This window comes from Ambystoma mexicanum, chromosome 8 (genome assembly GCF_040938575.1).
Source record: "Ambystoma mexicanum isolate Mex_15411 chromosome 8, UKY_AmexF1_1, whole genome shotgun sequence".
NCBI lineage: Eukaryota > Metazoa > Chordata > Amphibia > Caudata > Ambystomatidae > Ambystoma > Ambystoma mexicanum.
In genome coordinates, this window is record NC_090929.1 from 213,741,562 (window position 1) to 213,758,082 (window position 16,521).

Consider the following 16,521-nt stretch of genomic DNA (forward strand, 5'->3'; position numbering starts at 1 on the left):
GATTAATTCCGTCACTGCGACAAGGAGGTTCTCTTTGTTTGCTCATTTCTCTTTTGTTGGGGGTCCCAGACCCGTCTTTGGTAGTCAGTGGGTTTATTGTCACCACTGCGATGATGAAGCTCTCCTCGGATGCCTGGTTCCCAAGGGTTAGGGTTTCCGATCCATCTCTGGTGGTCAGTAGGCTTATTGTGCCTACTGCGATGGGGAAGATTTCCACTAATACTCCCACTGTTTTCTTTCGAGCCCCATACCATTCTCTGATTATTCCCATTAGTGGGCTCCCCACTACTCAGGAAAGAGAGAGCTTTGTGAAACAGCCTCCCCTCTATCCTCATGTCCCCTCCCGTACCTCACGTTACCTTCTGTGGGATTGTGGTACATCATCGGGATTTCCTGGGACCGCAGGTCTTCACTCCGGCTCTGCTGGTTCACTGCCATTGCTCTGTCGGCTGTACGGTTCATCTCCCATCTGTTCCGTGGCTCCACTCTCCTGCTCGCTCTTCTGGCCTGGTTTGCTCCTGCAGAACCCGTGGAGGACTCCCACAGCATTTTACCGGCGTCCCCTTTCCTCCAGTCTTTGGGCAGTGCCTGGGTCTCTCACGTTGGTTCGCCTACACACCTGCTGCCATATTCGGCGCGGTTTGACATGGCTACGCTTGACACAGCTGAGCTTGACACATTTGATAGTACTTTGTTACTTTTAATACTTTTATCCAGTTCCTCCCATGCGGATTGTAAAAGTCCTTTGTCTCTGTTGATGACTTAATCCTCACGTCACCTCGTACCAGTACTAGCTGCGATGAATCCTACGGAGTCCTCCCAAAAACCCTGCCTAAGGTCTCCTGCAAGGTAGCCAGGTGCTTCCTGATCGTGACTCGGGGATGGTATTAGCCAGGAGGATCCCCTGGGACGAGAAGGACCCCATGGGAACAGGAGGACTTTGACGGATGAGACGAGGTATTTGCCTTCCTCACGGAAGGAAGCCCTATTGGTACTGGAATATGTAATGGCTTCCTTTCAGAGAGAACTTATATTTTCCCAAGCTAATTATCAGAATGTGGCTAAAAGCAATAACAACCCCTTATGTATTGGGAATAAGAAACCCCCTTTTAAGGCCACTAACATTCCTAAAGATGAAGGCTCCTATGACTATCAGGGGAAGAATAAAACATGTGTCTTTAAATATTAGCAAGTTAGATCTTGAAGATCTTCGCTCCTCTGTAAAACCAAGTCTTTCTTGGAATCCTTTTAATATTCCTTCGGGGAATATAAATAAGGATAGAAAGGAATGCTGTGTTGACATTTCCATTAGAAAAGCAGATTTTCACATTGTTCAATCCATGTCCCATAATTCCCTAACTACTGGGAAGAAAAAGAGGGCCATAGAGGCACGTGACTGCAAGTTGCAGCCTATTAGTGAGAATGACCCACACCTGAGGGAGACTGGGAAGCATAACAGGCCCCTTCAGGTGCAGGCCTTGGAGAAGAGGAGAAGTGGAAGGTGGAGTGAATGCAAGGACTCAGCGATTGCAGCTGAAGGAATGGAGAGACGCCGGAACTGCAATGGCTTCGAGTATGGAGGCCGGTCCAGAGAGTGTCTTTTCCTTCAGAGACCTGAGGTGCAGAGATTGTGCAGCGGGAAGCGTTACGAGTACAAGCTTCCCCCTTGAAGATCACAGGTGCAGAAGTAGCGCGGTGTTAAGCATGAGGCCAAGAAGCCTTGCCCCAGCAGACCTACTCTGGTGACAGGCGAGCACTGGAGAGCCTTAGCAGCACAGGACACTCCTGCTTTGGGCAACGCTGGCCCCGAAAAAAAAACAAGTGAGGCAGTTTTCCCCGATGCCCAGAGCAGAAGAAACCAGAAACCCGAGAGCAGCGAGGTGAGCGGAGGCGCAGAGCAAACCTGGTGAGGTCACCTGTGTGTTGTGACCCTGTAGCGCTCTGTGGTCGCCTGCTGGTTTGAACCAGGGTTTTTTGAATACGGAACTAATATAAAAGAAGTGGCAGAAATCTCACTATGCAGCATGTCGAACTGGTGTAAAACATCAGGATGTTTCTTTTGAATACCCCGAGAATGTGAAGTGGTGAAACTGGCAGTATAAGAGTTTGGCTAACAGACCAGCCAACTACTATTGTGAATTTAAAGCTCAGAACTGTTAACAACAATACAAGGGGGTGGGGGTAACCTTGTTAGAAATGGACATAAACCACCATTGTCAAAGCCAAGAGGGAACAACTAAGACACCACTTGGTAATGAACCCAATCGTCAGAGGAATAGAGGGGCAATAAAGGGGACTGACCTAAATAAGTGTTGCTTAAGGTAACAAAGAGCCCTAGTGAGGAGAAGCCATTATAAGAATGTGTTCAATGCAAGAAGGGGAAAACTAGAAAGGCAGGAAGGCTGCCCCTATGACCAGAGGTATACACAAGGAAAGGAGCATAGCTTTCATTCCATGCAGGAAAACAAATGTATGAAGCAAACAGCAACAGTGTGTTTTCTGTTTTCCCTAACAAAGTAGTTGAAATTGTTGATCAAATTATAAAAAAACGTCTGAGCTGTGTAAGAAACCTGAGGGTATTCTCACTCCTACTCCCCTTGGAACATTTATGCATGTGGCCTGGGAAAGGCCATCACTATTGGATCCTGACTCTTGGGGTAGACAAGCATGGGAGGAACACCTGGATAGAGGGTCCTCGGGGATTGGGAGTGAGGTACCTTTGGGAGAGACATGGTGCCCCCCTTATCGTCAGGATAGCCAACCTGCTCTTCCCTTGACCTTTATGGGTTACTATAAAAGTGTTCCACGTCACTCCCCCTTTAAGAGGCAGAAAAATACTGGGACGAGGAAGTAACAACTAGGAACTGTTAATTTGCTTAATTATTGTCAGGTAAGTCAGGCAAGGCAAACCCTTAACTCGCACCTACAACCTGTTCAACAAGTGCATAAAAGGTGGAGTCATCAGCAGAAGTCAGGCAAACCGGGGAAACATGAAGAGCAGAAGGACCAGAGTGGAAGTTGTGTGCGAAGATAAGCCGAGATGCCAGTACACCAGAAGAAGCCCTGGGAATCCCGTTGCATGGTGAACGCTGATCAGAGGTCCCAAAATTGGGTAGGTGAGCAGCAGGTGCTGCAAGAAGGCAGAGACGAAGCTCTGCATAACAGCTAGCGAGTGGAAAGTGAAATGCCTGGCTATTTGGCTGTCCCTCAGAAGACAAAAGAAGAGAGCCTCTGATACTGGGTAAGTGTCTATGACACTTAAAATACCTGGGGCACTCGAAGGAGACCAAACAAGCAGTAATGGTCAATTGAATGAAACAAACCACGTTACTTATATTGAATACCGTACTGAATGAAACAAGTGAAATTAACATATGGAATGAAACCAACTATATTGCTTTTAATGAATATATAATTGAATGAAACAAGTGCAGGCAACTTATGGTGAATACCAGACTGAATGAACTGAACAAAAATCCACCATTATTGAATACTGCCTTGAGTGAAATAAACAAGCTGGGGTTTATTGGAATACAGAAGCAAAGAGATATTGAATTGCATGAAAGCAACACCTATAGTACACTGAAGCAAAGAAACAAAGGTGGTAAAGTTGTGAAACTGCACTTTAAAAAACTGTTGAATCAAATCCAGAACTTTGAAAGAAACCTGACAGGTCTTGGTTGTGTGACCTGTAATGGGTGGACCCATGTGCTCTAAAACTGCGCCGAGACCAGAGAGTAACTAAAGTTGAAATACAGGATGATGAAAAAGCGAATGTGAATTTCCTAGTTGACCTGTAATGGGTGGACCATGTGGGCTGAAACTGTGGCCTGACCAGATAATTATTTATGCCAACAAGGAAGCTTTCTGGACTAACTATCGCATTGCGGTGCATTCAGGTTTCTCCATGGGTGCTAGAGGGGTGTTCATCCTAATACATAAAATAATTCTACTAACTATATCTAAGGTGACCCACGATGCAGGGCGTAGGTACGTACATATAAACGCTACAATTTGGAATCAAACGCTTGCGATAATGGCAGTATACCCCCCCCCCCATAATAGCTTCCGCAATGTCTTATCTATCTTACGAAATTCAGATCTAGGAATGTGCAAGGGAGCATTTTGTAGGATGTATAGAAAGCGAGGAAGAGCCAGCATCTTGAAAAGTGCTGCTCTTCCCAATAGGGTCAGTGGCAGCATCCCCCAGTGGTCGTATAGTTCTCCAGTTTGTTCGAGACCAGGATGTCTAAATATCTAAATTGTTCCATCTCGACTCTATACGGGGAGCCCTCAGGAGGTGTACAGTCTATTCCCTTAACCGGGAACAGTATCGATTTGCCCCAGTTCACTTTCAATCCGCTAAACCTGTCATATTCTATCAGCAGCCGTGTGACTATGGGGCAGGAGACCACTGGGTTACCCAAATAAATCAGTAAGTCGTCCGCATAGAGAGAAACCCTGTCTTCCCAAGTCTGGTCCCAGCGGAAACCCATCCACGGTGGTGTATTTCTCAGTATCACTGCTAAGGGTTCAATTATTAACACAAATAGCATGGCTGACACGGGGCATCCCCGTCTGGTTCCCTTTCTCGGCTGGATGTTACGAGAGGCCAAAGGAGGAGGAACTGAACTTTGTGGTGAACATATTGACATCTGGGAGATAACGCTGACAAATAAGCTAGAGCTGGAAGTAGCTCAGAACTTTCTTTGAAACACTATTTGAGTTATGGTTAATGTCCCTACACCTTGTTTTGTATTAGTTGTGAGGGCAATTATAGGATTTAGACACAGACAGACTTTTACGTTGAACTTACTGACACTGACGTTCCTTAGTTCATTTAGGTAGGGAAATCCCACCTTAGAATAGGGCAAGTTATGCCTTACTCCATCCTGACATTTCTTTTAAATAAAAGATTGTTGAACTATGAATCTGTTGTCTGGGTCTCCTTCCATGATGCCAACCTCACAGCGAAACACTAGTACAAGAGTACTTGAAGAAGTAGTAGTAGTTTTGCTAGTCCGGGCAAGGGAGTACACCAGGACAAGAGAACCTGTGGCAGATTTCTGGCAGGTGAGTGGACCCGGCGGAAATTGTTGAAGTACTTTGCTGTGTTCAACAGTCTAGAAGTGGCAGAACTAATAAACTATTTTGTTGAACTGTTACAGAAGCATTCTGGCCGATTAATAGCACTGAAGCAAGTGTTGTATGAACTGTTGCAGAATCCTTTAACATTGTTATACAAGTGTTGTGAAAGGTACTGCAGAATTATCCCAACATATTTTTGTTGAACCTAAGGAATTATGGAAGTACTCTTAGTTTACGAGAAGAAGTCATTTTGAACTCTCACAAGTGGACAGAGGGAAACCTTTGTGCATACATGTGAACTGTTGGTTGAATTCTAAGTGGAACTTTGTCAAGTTGGAACTAAAAGAACTGGAGTGGAACTTTGCTACAAGACAGGATTTCCATATCCTTTTGGAACTGTTGAACAGAATCCTGCTTGAATCTGGAGAAGGGGAACTCACCTAGATCCCAAGGAGCGACATTTGCCAGATTGTGAAGATAATTGTTATATTTGATTTATTTGAATTTCTGTATATTACCTTGTTGATTTGTTGTATGCACAAGTGTGAGGGACAGATTCCTTTTGTTAGTGTTTCCTTTAGTTTATTTTAGACAGCAAAATCGTCGTCGGGGTAGGGATAGTGAGGCGTGTATCCAACCATTTAAGTTGATAAAATGGCATCGTTGGAAAGGTCTTCAAAAAGTTGTCTGCCTCACATTTCTGACACCTCACACAGCACAGTTAATGACCTTCATGTCTCCTGTGCTCTTCCTCGTCCTATTACTTTTGGCTTTAGGTTTATCTCCTATGTTACAATAAAAATAGGTTTATTTTCAATAAAATGGTTCTGAACAGTTTGGAAGGCTAGGGAATGTTGGGGAGTGACAACATTCAATGGGCTGTATCCCAGGTGATCTTTCTCATCCCCAGAGGGGAATTATTTCTTCATCAGGTCCTCCCACATTAAACCACCCGTAGGGGGGGACTGTTGTGTAGCTGCCACACCTCCCTGGCCTCAGGGAATAAGGGCTCCCCCGTTGGGGAGAAGTAACAACACCTTGTGAATCGTCACACCACCCAGAGCTCAGCAGAACTCTGACGAATAATAGAGCTCTTTCTTTTGTAGCCCAGGAGGTGCTTTCACCTGCACAGGTTTCTTCCTCTTCACTGTCCTTGGCCGTCAGGTTGATGGAGTGTTCGATGCAGGGACTCAATGATGCTTGCACTCATTACATACAGTGGGTGATGCGATCGCTCACATGTGTCTGATCTACGCAGTCATGTTGAGGTTTAAAGAATGAGTTACGTCCTCGAGGACAAAGCCCGGAACCACATTGCATATTTCTTATAAAATGATGTGGTGACCCACACCCCTGGCTAGAGTATGCTGTGATCATGTTCTGTATGGCAAGTATCTTCCCCTCCTCTTTTCATCTAATTGCACTCCTCACACACTCCTGCTCTTCTTTCCCTGTTCCTCTATCACTCCCCTGCTGACCCTCCTGATCGCACCAATTTGCAATCATGCAGACATCACCTTAGATGCTCCAGACAGGTCGAATATGGGTAGGGTCTGTAGTTACTCAACACTCTCACATCACCAGCACCATAGACCTGTATCATGACCTCCTTACCACAGTCCAGTCACATCATCTGTGACTCAGGAGTGTCATCAGCGCCACCAGGTCATGTAAATGGTAGAAGTGTGCTTTATAAATCCTGTGTAACCAAACATCAACCTCCACAATTGATTGGTTGGCAACAAGGCAACAGAGAGAGGACAGAGAATGAGACACCAAAACCGAATGCGGCTGCTAAGGCGGTGAGCACATCAAGGGCCTGAAAAAACCGACCGGCCACAATGACCAGGCTCGGACTGGCCTATAGGGCAATAGGCCCATGGCCAAACCAAAACCGCAAAATGCTGATATGGGCCAGTTTTGGGGACAAAGTGGGCCACTTTTCTGGCCAATGTGGCCCAGTAACTTCACCAAGCGGCTAATAGTTTTGACCAGTGTCGCTGAATAAATATTCTTTAAAATGCACAATTTTATCAAAACACTCTCCGTTGGGTACGGTTCAAACATTGCCACAAAAGGAATGAATAGCATTTGGAACTGTGAGACACTTTTTCATTGGTGCCTGAGACAATTTTATGAGCCAGTCCGACCCTGACGGTGACCGCGGGAGTGGTGGGGGGGGGGTCGGGGCGTGCGGGCGGGGGTGAAAGGACATATGGGTGTCCAGCTCTATGAGGAGGGACTATGACCTGGATCCTGGCTGCCAACTGTAGATTTTCACTACAGATGTAGAAGGGGACGGGGCCCCTCCCTACATGGTGTGGGATGGGGTTATCTGCCAATTCATGTTATATGGTGCATTTTACAGCTCATTTTTGCAGAATAAATTGCAATAAATAGACAAGAAAAACACAGGTTTTAAAGGCAGTTCTGAACACAAGATAGTCCCAGACGTCAGGAATTCAAGTTGCTGTGAAAACTAGAGGAAAATTAGAGGAAAGCAATCGTGGTGTGACCTCCCATCAGGGTTGTCTGCAACAACAAAAAATTTCTAAGGTGCCATGATGCAAACTGATGTGTTTCAATTTGTAATACATTTAGAATCAACCGTTGTAAAGTATCTTTTATTTAGCTTTTCTGTGAGCACCATATCTCGCAGGCAACAGTGTCAGGTGTGGGCTAAGAGTTGCTTCCATGTACACTGTGCACTACATGCGTGCTTAATATGATGCCTCTATATGGGACAGCATTAGAAACTGTGTAAACCGTTCTGCGCAAGATTTCTTCTGAATCAATTCTGGGTACCACAGTTTTTGGTAGGTAAGTAAAATGAGGCACAGTGAGGTCAAATGATTTGCTCAGGGTCACATAATGTTTCAACTGAGAAGCCTGGATTTGGGCCATCGTAGCAAAGTTCCACAGTTTACTATTTAGACTACAAGGTAGACTACAACGTCTCCTTTTCTCTTTCTTTTGGAACCAGCATCCAATGTTGTTGTTGTTGCAGCAGTAACTACATAGAAAACATATTTAAAAAAAAACTCTAAATCCTATTCTGTCACACGATTAAACAGAACATGTATGCATCATTTAATAGAAACACCTAAAAGAACTAGCACCTTACTACTTAAGGTGACCTCTCCAAGAGGACTGTGCGCAACTGTGCCAGCCTACCATATGTTGCGATACATACAAGCAGCGCCTATTTTCTAGGTCCAGTGATAGAGGCAAAGGCCATCCTATAATTTCTATTAGCTACTGATTTAAGTATTGGGATGGGCCACCTTCTTCTAAGGTCTTGATAAGATGGGCAGAACAAGTGTGCCATAGCTTCTCGTCTCCTCATTTAACCAGGGCAACAATCAGCTTGGTGCTGCCTGGGCCATCCCTTTGTCTTATTGCTTCTGAGGTGTAACATAGTAAGTCTTACTCTAGTGAGAACATGTTAATGGGTTTGGTTGGCCACCAAGTCCAGGTGTTCTGGGCAACCCTCTCTAGTTATGAACCCAGAAACACTTCTCGATTGTCCCTCTCCTGCACTGCAATATAATGATGGCCAGGCCATTAGATGGGTTTCTTTCTGTATCACAGAACCTGGAGTCCAGCATAAGCTGGGTAAAAAACGTTCTTACATTCAAGAGCCACACTATTAGATTCCTACTAGGAGAAAGAAAGAGCTCTTGTATAAGGCATCCACATTGTGAAAACTATTCCCCATGTCCGATTTCCACCCAGGCTCTTGCCCCAATCATGGAGTGACCTTTCCTACACTACCCCACCAATGTTGACCTCTCTGTATATAATCATGTTGACTGCACACTTCAGAAATAATGACTTCAGAAATCCACTCTCCAGAGGCCCACGACCTCTGCACCATAAGTTGATTGTATGACAGATGTGGACCTGAAAACTAGCAGATCATATTGAGGTACCCACAAGCCTATGGCATAGAGACAGAATAACTCCAGAAGATGATTTAAATCTATTCCGTGTATGGGTGATTTAAGAGCACTGAGATACATTTGAGGAGAAACAGATTCCTAAGTAATAGAAAGTGTTCACAACCTCTGGTCTCAATTTAGTCCCTTCCGCCACCCCCACCCCCTCTTAGCACCACCTTACATTTAGTAGACTCCACTACTAAGCAATGCTCACCACAAAGAGCGAAACATTGGGGGTCATTACGAGGTTGGAGGTAAGGGATTACCGGCACCGGTACGGGTGCCGATGCCGGTAATCCCTTACCTCTGTATTCCGAGGTCCCTTTGCGGGTCCTTCCTTACCTCCTGCTTTTAGCAGGAGTTAAGTATGGGACCCTCAAAGGTACCTCGGAGGTAATTACGGTACCGTTATTTACTGTGCCGTAATTACCTCCTTCCCCATTCCCATTGAGCCCTATGGGGCAGAAATGGGAGTGGGGAAGGGCAAAAGGTGAATGGGGAATTAGCGGTCCCTCCAACCCTGGAATGGACCGGTAATTACTCCATTCACCATGCCGGATTTGGGATGGTTTCGGAGGCAACCATGGAGCTAATTACTCCATGGTTAGCTCCAAACCCGGAATGAGGCCCATTGTCTTTGAGTCTCCATCAGAGGTAATATAAAAAGCAGAGGAGCCACTACAAATCCTGGGTGCACACCAAGGTAAACCACATAATTAGTCCTAGCCATTACCCTGCGCACTGAACCCTCACATAGGCACAGTGGTCTTTCAAGGCTAAACTAGTGCGCATTTCAGTAAAGGCGACTTGAGAAGCACCTACTTTTGTCATTATTCACCTTGATAATGAAGAATCTCAATAGATATACGGTTGTCTATCGGGTATGATTTACTGCTTCAGAGAACGGGTAGGATTCCCCCGCACCGCGATTCAAAAGGTGATTTGACATGCCAGCAACACACAGATCACAGCACCCGCTACCCCACCTGTTGAGCTTTTTATATCGATACTCATCAGTCAATTTTTAAAGATTTCAACATGAGGTATAGGTCCCCTGGAAATTAGCTCCTGGCAAGGGACATTATACGCCTCACAGCCAATCAGGGTGCTCAGAATGCAGGCTTTACCCCATGGTATTGCCTGCCTACCGAAGATCCTGGGAAGTGAGAGGCTGCCATCTTCCCTCCGGGAGTGGGAGCCTTTGCTTGCCTTGTGCCCCATTTGCCTGTCCTCTCACCCTTTTCCATCCCAAACCAGTTACCTGCCACAGCCTCCCCTGTCACAGTCTCCTGGAACTCCTGCTGTACTGGCCGGCACTGAGTAAAAGTATGTATGACACTGTGGCAGGGCTCAACTCTATGAAACAAAGGTTGGCAACGAGAAAAGGGAGGGATGGATGGTACAAGCTGGCAGAATAAATTGCTAAAAGCGGAAATATGTAACTTGACACCCAACCAACACAGATTTCAACGATTGAACGTGATGGGGCTTGCGGCCCTGCGTTAATTGTTCAACCAAATGAAGTCATTTTAATTGGTAAACAGGAAGCGACACGTCGTTGGTCCCCCGGTTCTTTTTTCTATTTCTTTGCATATGTGTGAGGCAGGGTATTAACGGTCTGATTGTGCTCTACGTACACAAAGTACCATAGAAAGATATACAGTGCCAGAAAGCCCAGCAGGCCGTTTTTACACACTTCCTGGAGTTGTCTTCCGTGTTTTAAAGCCACGTTTCAGATTCATCTAATACTCCCTCCTTTTTTGCATCTTTCGAGGGCCGTTTGTTTCCACGCGTCCTGAGGTGTGAGGCCGCATCCAGTGCTGCTGGGTGGAGGCACCATCAGCTGTGCTGTGTCCTAGATCACACACCTATCACACACATTTCCAAAAGGGTCAACATTGCCATGCACACACAATGATTTGTAGATTTGAAAAGTTCTTTGCATTAAGGGCTACGATTATGATAGTTCAGCCAAACATCTGCCTTAAAATAAAGAATGTTCCGAATTGAGGTCGGTACCATCATGGTTTTCAGTTTATTTAATCACCTCTACGCAAGTGCTTTTTCAAAAGTCTTAAACGTAGCTTGATTACCTGTTTATTTTTTGTGCTGATTTTGTATTCACATTCTGATGAGGAGTAAAACAGGATCACTAGCCTTAAGTCTGGGGGTGGCGGGCCGGCAGGGGGTGGGGAGGGGTTGGGCAGGGTAATCCACGGCAGATAAAGGACAGCCATTGCTTTTTATGAGAATATTTACCTGTGTGGAGATATCTGTGTTTATCATATTACTATGGCAACAGGGAAAAAGCCCAATTGGCACTCAGTTGCCTGGGTACCATTGGAGGTGGTGATCTGGAGTTCAAAGGCTCTATAACAATGTGCCCCATTGGATGGTTTGTCCAGCTCCAATGAGCCAGAACAAACAGTTGCAAAGGTGACTCAGACACTAACCTGCCCCTGATATTAGCTATAGGGTAAAGGCTCCACCTGGTTTCTTCCATGTGTCGGGTTGACCCATCTGATTGATGTAGGGGGCTCTTAAGCCCGTTGGTCAACCCTTTGATGTAGTAATTTGTTGTTCTCCTTCTGTTGAGATAGTTTGCTGGCTCTACAATTTAGTCATTAGCTTTTCTCCTTCTTTTGAGGTCTTTCATCAGGCTTCCTATGTCGTCGTTTGGTTGCCTAATTCACGTGTGGTCTTTCACCAGCTCTGAGATTGTTTCCTTCCTTTGAGGGCATTTTCCAGCTTCATGATGTGGTTATTTTCCTTTCTCCATCTGTTGTGGTCCTTCTACAGTTCTATGATGAACTCATCAGTTTGTCTCCTTCCTTTATTCTCCAGCTCTGTGATGTATTCAGTCGGTCGTCTCCTACCGTTGAGGTAATTCGCCTGCTCTGCATGTGGTCATTTGTTGTCTCCTTTCTATGTAACCAGTCTTTTGCCATTATGATCTCCCAGATACTCATTAGGATTTAGCGTCCTAATACACATGTGTATCCCAATACATTTCCTACTTATGTTAAGTGTTGTCTTGATGCCCTTGCAGCAAAGAAAACGTATGAACCTAAGATTTGGGCAAATTGAACTTTTGGAAAGAAAGGGTGGTTGGTTTGGTATTTTCTATGATGCCAGGTTCTTGGTATTGTTCAAATATTAGAGCATTATAGCATATGCCCAGCTTGGCTTAGTGAGTTGAGTTTCATGATATGCGCCATAATAACCATGTTAATATGGCTAGCAATTTTTTTGCTCCAAAGTAATGAACTCTCTCCAACAAATTCTGTATTGATTTTAATTGATAAAATGATCTTGTAGTATTGGGATGCATTTTATGAATGATTTCTTCGATCTTTATATTTTTCTAATTTGTAGTTTTCAAAGTATTGTAATGACTTGTTTTCTATGTACAATGAAATCAATATATGAGTAAGCTAAATAGTTACTCTCATTCTAGGCCATTTGTCTTTCTCTGATACCTAGTCTTTCTTTGAACCTCCAGGCTTAGTTCGGCGCTTAAAGACAATTCTTTACACATAACTCATAAGTTATTCTGGGTACCCTAAGCTACATGCTTTCCCCATGCCGCAAACTCTGCAGGCACACATGCGCCAATGAATAACTATTTCCTTAATTCATTGCTATCTGGTGCACTTGGTAACCTGCTTGATTGGCATGAGAATTACCTGGTTTGTGCCGCTCTGGTAGGGCCAGGCATTTTGATTGTCAAGAGAAGTACCCGTTTTTGTGCCGCTGCTAGGGCCAGGCATTTTGATTGGCAAGAGAAGTACCCGTTTTTGTGCCGCTGTTAGGGCCAGGCATTTTGATTGGCAAGAGAAGTACCCGGTTTGTGGAGCTGGTAGGGCCTGGAATGTTGGTTGGCAAGAGAAGTACCCGGTTTGTGCCGCTGGTAGGGCCAGGCATGTTGATTGGCAAGAGAAGTACTCGGTTTGTGCCGCTGGTAGGGCCAGGCATATTGATTGGCAAGAGAAGTACCCGTTTTTGCTTTCCGAGAGAGGCAAGAACAAAAGGAAATGCAAAATGTTATACGTATAAAGAGAGGAAAAACACATGTGGTATGGTTACTAAGGTAGTCTACCAATGGCAGGAATACCAACATTAACGTTACCACACACAGTCTATGCCAAGTCCAACACACTGTAAACTGAGCCTTTACTCAGATACTCCCCTGCATCAGTAAACTCATTCGAACTGTACTCATGGTGTAAGCTACCTAATACTTAAAGCTAGTCTTGCAAACTAGTGGTGTAATGTGAGTGAAGGTTTAATTTATAGTGGGATAGATGGACGTTTAGGCACGTTTTGTAGTAACTTTAACATTGGCTTATGTGTAGGAGTTACCCTTTTTACAGGGAGTAACCTTAACCGTTTTGAGGAGCGATACTTTTTTGCACCACTGATTTTCTGTTTTTTTGTGTTGAGTGTGCTGGCAGCGTGTGCTGCTCATTGCCTGCGTGTTTCTTAATGTGATAACTAGTCTTTTTACTGTATGTGTCTGTGTGGGGAGTGAGTGTGTGGGTGCGTCCACACAGGTCAAACGGTTCCATGTGTTAAAATCGCTGCAAAAATGGCCGTGGTTACAAAATATTGCGGCAAAAAGGCAGTGGTTTTGCTGCCGCAATCCATGTAAAGGATGCAGGGGACACCCCCACAACCCCGCTCCCCTTAAATGGTATAATGGGGTACACCTTTACCGGGTCAAACCACAGCATTTTTGACGCGATTTATTTTTACAGGTGACATTTTTGCTGCGATTTTATCACTGCATACCGGTCAAACATACTGTTTCTGTGTGTGCATGTGTTTTGGCATATTATGATCGTACTGGATGTGCGTATTTATGTTGCAAGCGCATTGCATGTACACACAGTGTTTACTGATATTCCTCCGGTATGAATGTGCGCACACCTGTTGCAAGTGTATTTTTTGCAGTTGTCCTGTTTGTGCAAATGTGCATGCATTATCCGCAGTTGTGCATAAGTTTGTCTAAGCAAAATGTTTTGAATGTGTGTGTCTGTGTGTGGTGCGGGGAGCGGGGACTTTGCATATACAGAGTGTATTGTGTGTGCGTATTGTGCTTAGTTATACTCCCACAGTATGTACATGCACACGTGTATTCTGAGCATATTGTGTGTAGTTGCCATGTCTGTGCAAATATGCAAATCTTACAGGTATCTGGGCCTAGTGCTTCAGCATGTGTGTGTATTTGTGGTAAGATGGAGGGGGGGGCGGCATGTCTGCATATACAGAGCTCGCTATTTGTGTGCATGCATTTTCAGAGTGTAGTTTTATGTGCGTTTTGTTTGCTCATATTTCTACGGTATTTATGCACATTCCGAGCATATTGTTTGTAGTTGTGTGTTTGAAGTGTATTTTCTGTGCTTTCTGATATTGTCTGTGTGTTGCGCTTTCTCATTTTATGAACCTGTTGTACAAGCATATGCATCCGTCAAGCGTGTGTGTGTGTGTCTGTCTGTCTGTCTGTCTGTCTGTCTGTGTGTCTGTCTGTGTGTCCGTCTTAGACCTGATTTGTAGGTGAATGCATATCTGTCTCGGCTGATGCAATTTCTCCAATTGTTGTGGCATCTGTTCTTTTTTCGGTCTGCTGAAACCCCACTGCAGAAATACTTGGTATTGCTTTTGTACAGGACAACATCCGTCAAAGTTCCCCGAATTTGGTATGCGTGCTTGGATGGGACCAACCTACTTTTGTCTTTCAGTATAGGCGGGCCAAGGCCAAGGCCAATAGCTCCAGAAGAAGCCGTTTTCCAATGTTCCCATGTAAGTGTCGCGTAGCCTCAACGTGTGCCCACTGTGACCCTGTAATACATTATATCCCACCAACCTTTGCCTGGGGGCATCACATGAGGCACAAGGTGGTTGAGATTGACAGCGTTCTAAGACACAAAGTATCCTTGATTCATTTTGAAATATTAAAATGTTGATTTGAGTCACATGTTTTAAATAAATGTTAATTTCTGTTCCCAGAGATTCGCCCTGTTTTCCGAGGACCTCTAATCTTCTTTGTAACAAATGTCCGATTGGAGCGTTTTTAATATGCTCCAGAGGGCTGCAGCTCGCTGTGCCATGCGTTCGTTATGCAACTTAGAGCTTCATCCTGGAAAGTATGCGCAAATCTATAACGTTTAGTCCTGAAACACCGTTTGCCTGCAAGACTTTGATCAATGGGGATTAAGCGTAATAGCAGGTCTAAGCCATTTTCTCGGAAGCCGGCCTGATGGGCTCTGTTTTGCATGTGGCCCCAGCAATGTTTTATCCGCTTCAATAGCCCTAGTCGATGAAACGCCAATGGGGGCGAGGCGGACATTTGCACGTTTTCCTATCCAGGGAATGCAAGTGAGGCACTGGGTGGCGCTCAAGGCCACACTGTGTGGCTTCACCAGTCGTTCAGCACCAGCTTCTGGGTGTTGAGGACAGGGGTTTGGGTTCGCTTCTGGGTGTTGAGCACAGGGGTTCGGGTTCACCTGTCGTTTAGCACCAGCTTCTGGGTGTTGAGCACAGGGGTTCGGGTTCACCTGTCGTTTAGCACCAGCTTCTGGGTGTTGAGCACAGGGGTTCGGGTTCACCTGTCGTTTAGCACCAGCTTCCGGGTGTTGAGGACAGGGGTTCGGGTTCACCTGTCGTTTAGCACCAGCTTCCGGGTGTTGAGGACAGGGGTTCGGGTTCACCTGTCGTTTAGCACCAGCTTCCGGGTGTTGAGGACAGGGGTTCGGGTTCACCTGTCGTTTAGCACCAGCTTCCGGGTGTTGAGCACAGGGGTTCGGGTTCACCTGTCGTTTAGCACCAGCTTCCGGGTGTTGAGCACAGGGGTTCGGGTTCACCTGTCGTTTAGCACCAGCTTCCGGGTGTTGAGGAAAGGGGTTCGGGTTCACCTGTCGTTTAGCACCAGCTTCTGGGTGTTGAGCACAGGGGTTCGGGTTCACCTGTCGTTTAGCACCAGCTTCTGGGTGTTGAGCACAGGGGTTCGGGTTCACCTGTCGTTTAGCACCAGCTTCCGGGTGTTGAGGACAGGGGTTCGGGTTCACCTGTCGTTTAGCACCAGCTTCCGGGTGTTGAGGACAGGGGTTCGGGTTCACCTGTCGTTTAGCACCAGCTTCTGGGTGTTGAGGACAGGGGTTCGGGTTCACCTGTCGTTAAGCACCAGCTTCTGGGTGTTGCGGACAGGGGTTCGGGTTCACCTGTCGTTTAGCACCAGCTTCCGGGTGTTGAGGACAGGGGTTCGGGTTCACCTGTCGTTTAGCACCAGCTTCCGGGTGTTGAGGACAGGGGTTTGGGTTCCCCTGTCATTTAGCACCAGCTTCCGGGTGTTGAGCACAGGGTTTCGGGTTCACCTGTCGTTTAGCACCAGCTTCTGGGTGTTGAGGACAGTGAGGACAGGGGTTTGGGTGAAAGGTATGCGGTAGAAACAACAGCAGGTGAACAATGTGATGTGCACTGTACTTTATCAATG

General features: G+C 45.7%; 1 protein-coding gene across 2 annotated transcripts in view; it reads left to right on the forward strand.

The window, feature by feature from the left end:
* The window catches only part of VAV2 (vav guanine nucleotide exchange factor 2), a 1,354,235-nt gene that overhangs the window by 649,924 nt on the left and 687,790 nt on the right, over window positions 1-16,521 (forward strand). The window lies entirely within an intron of this gene.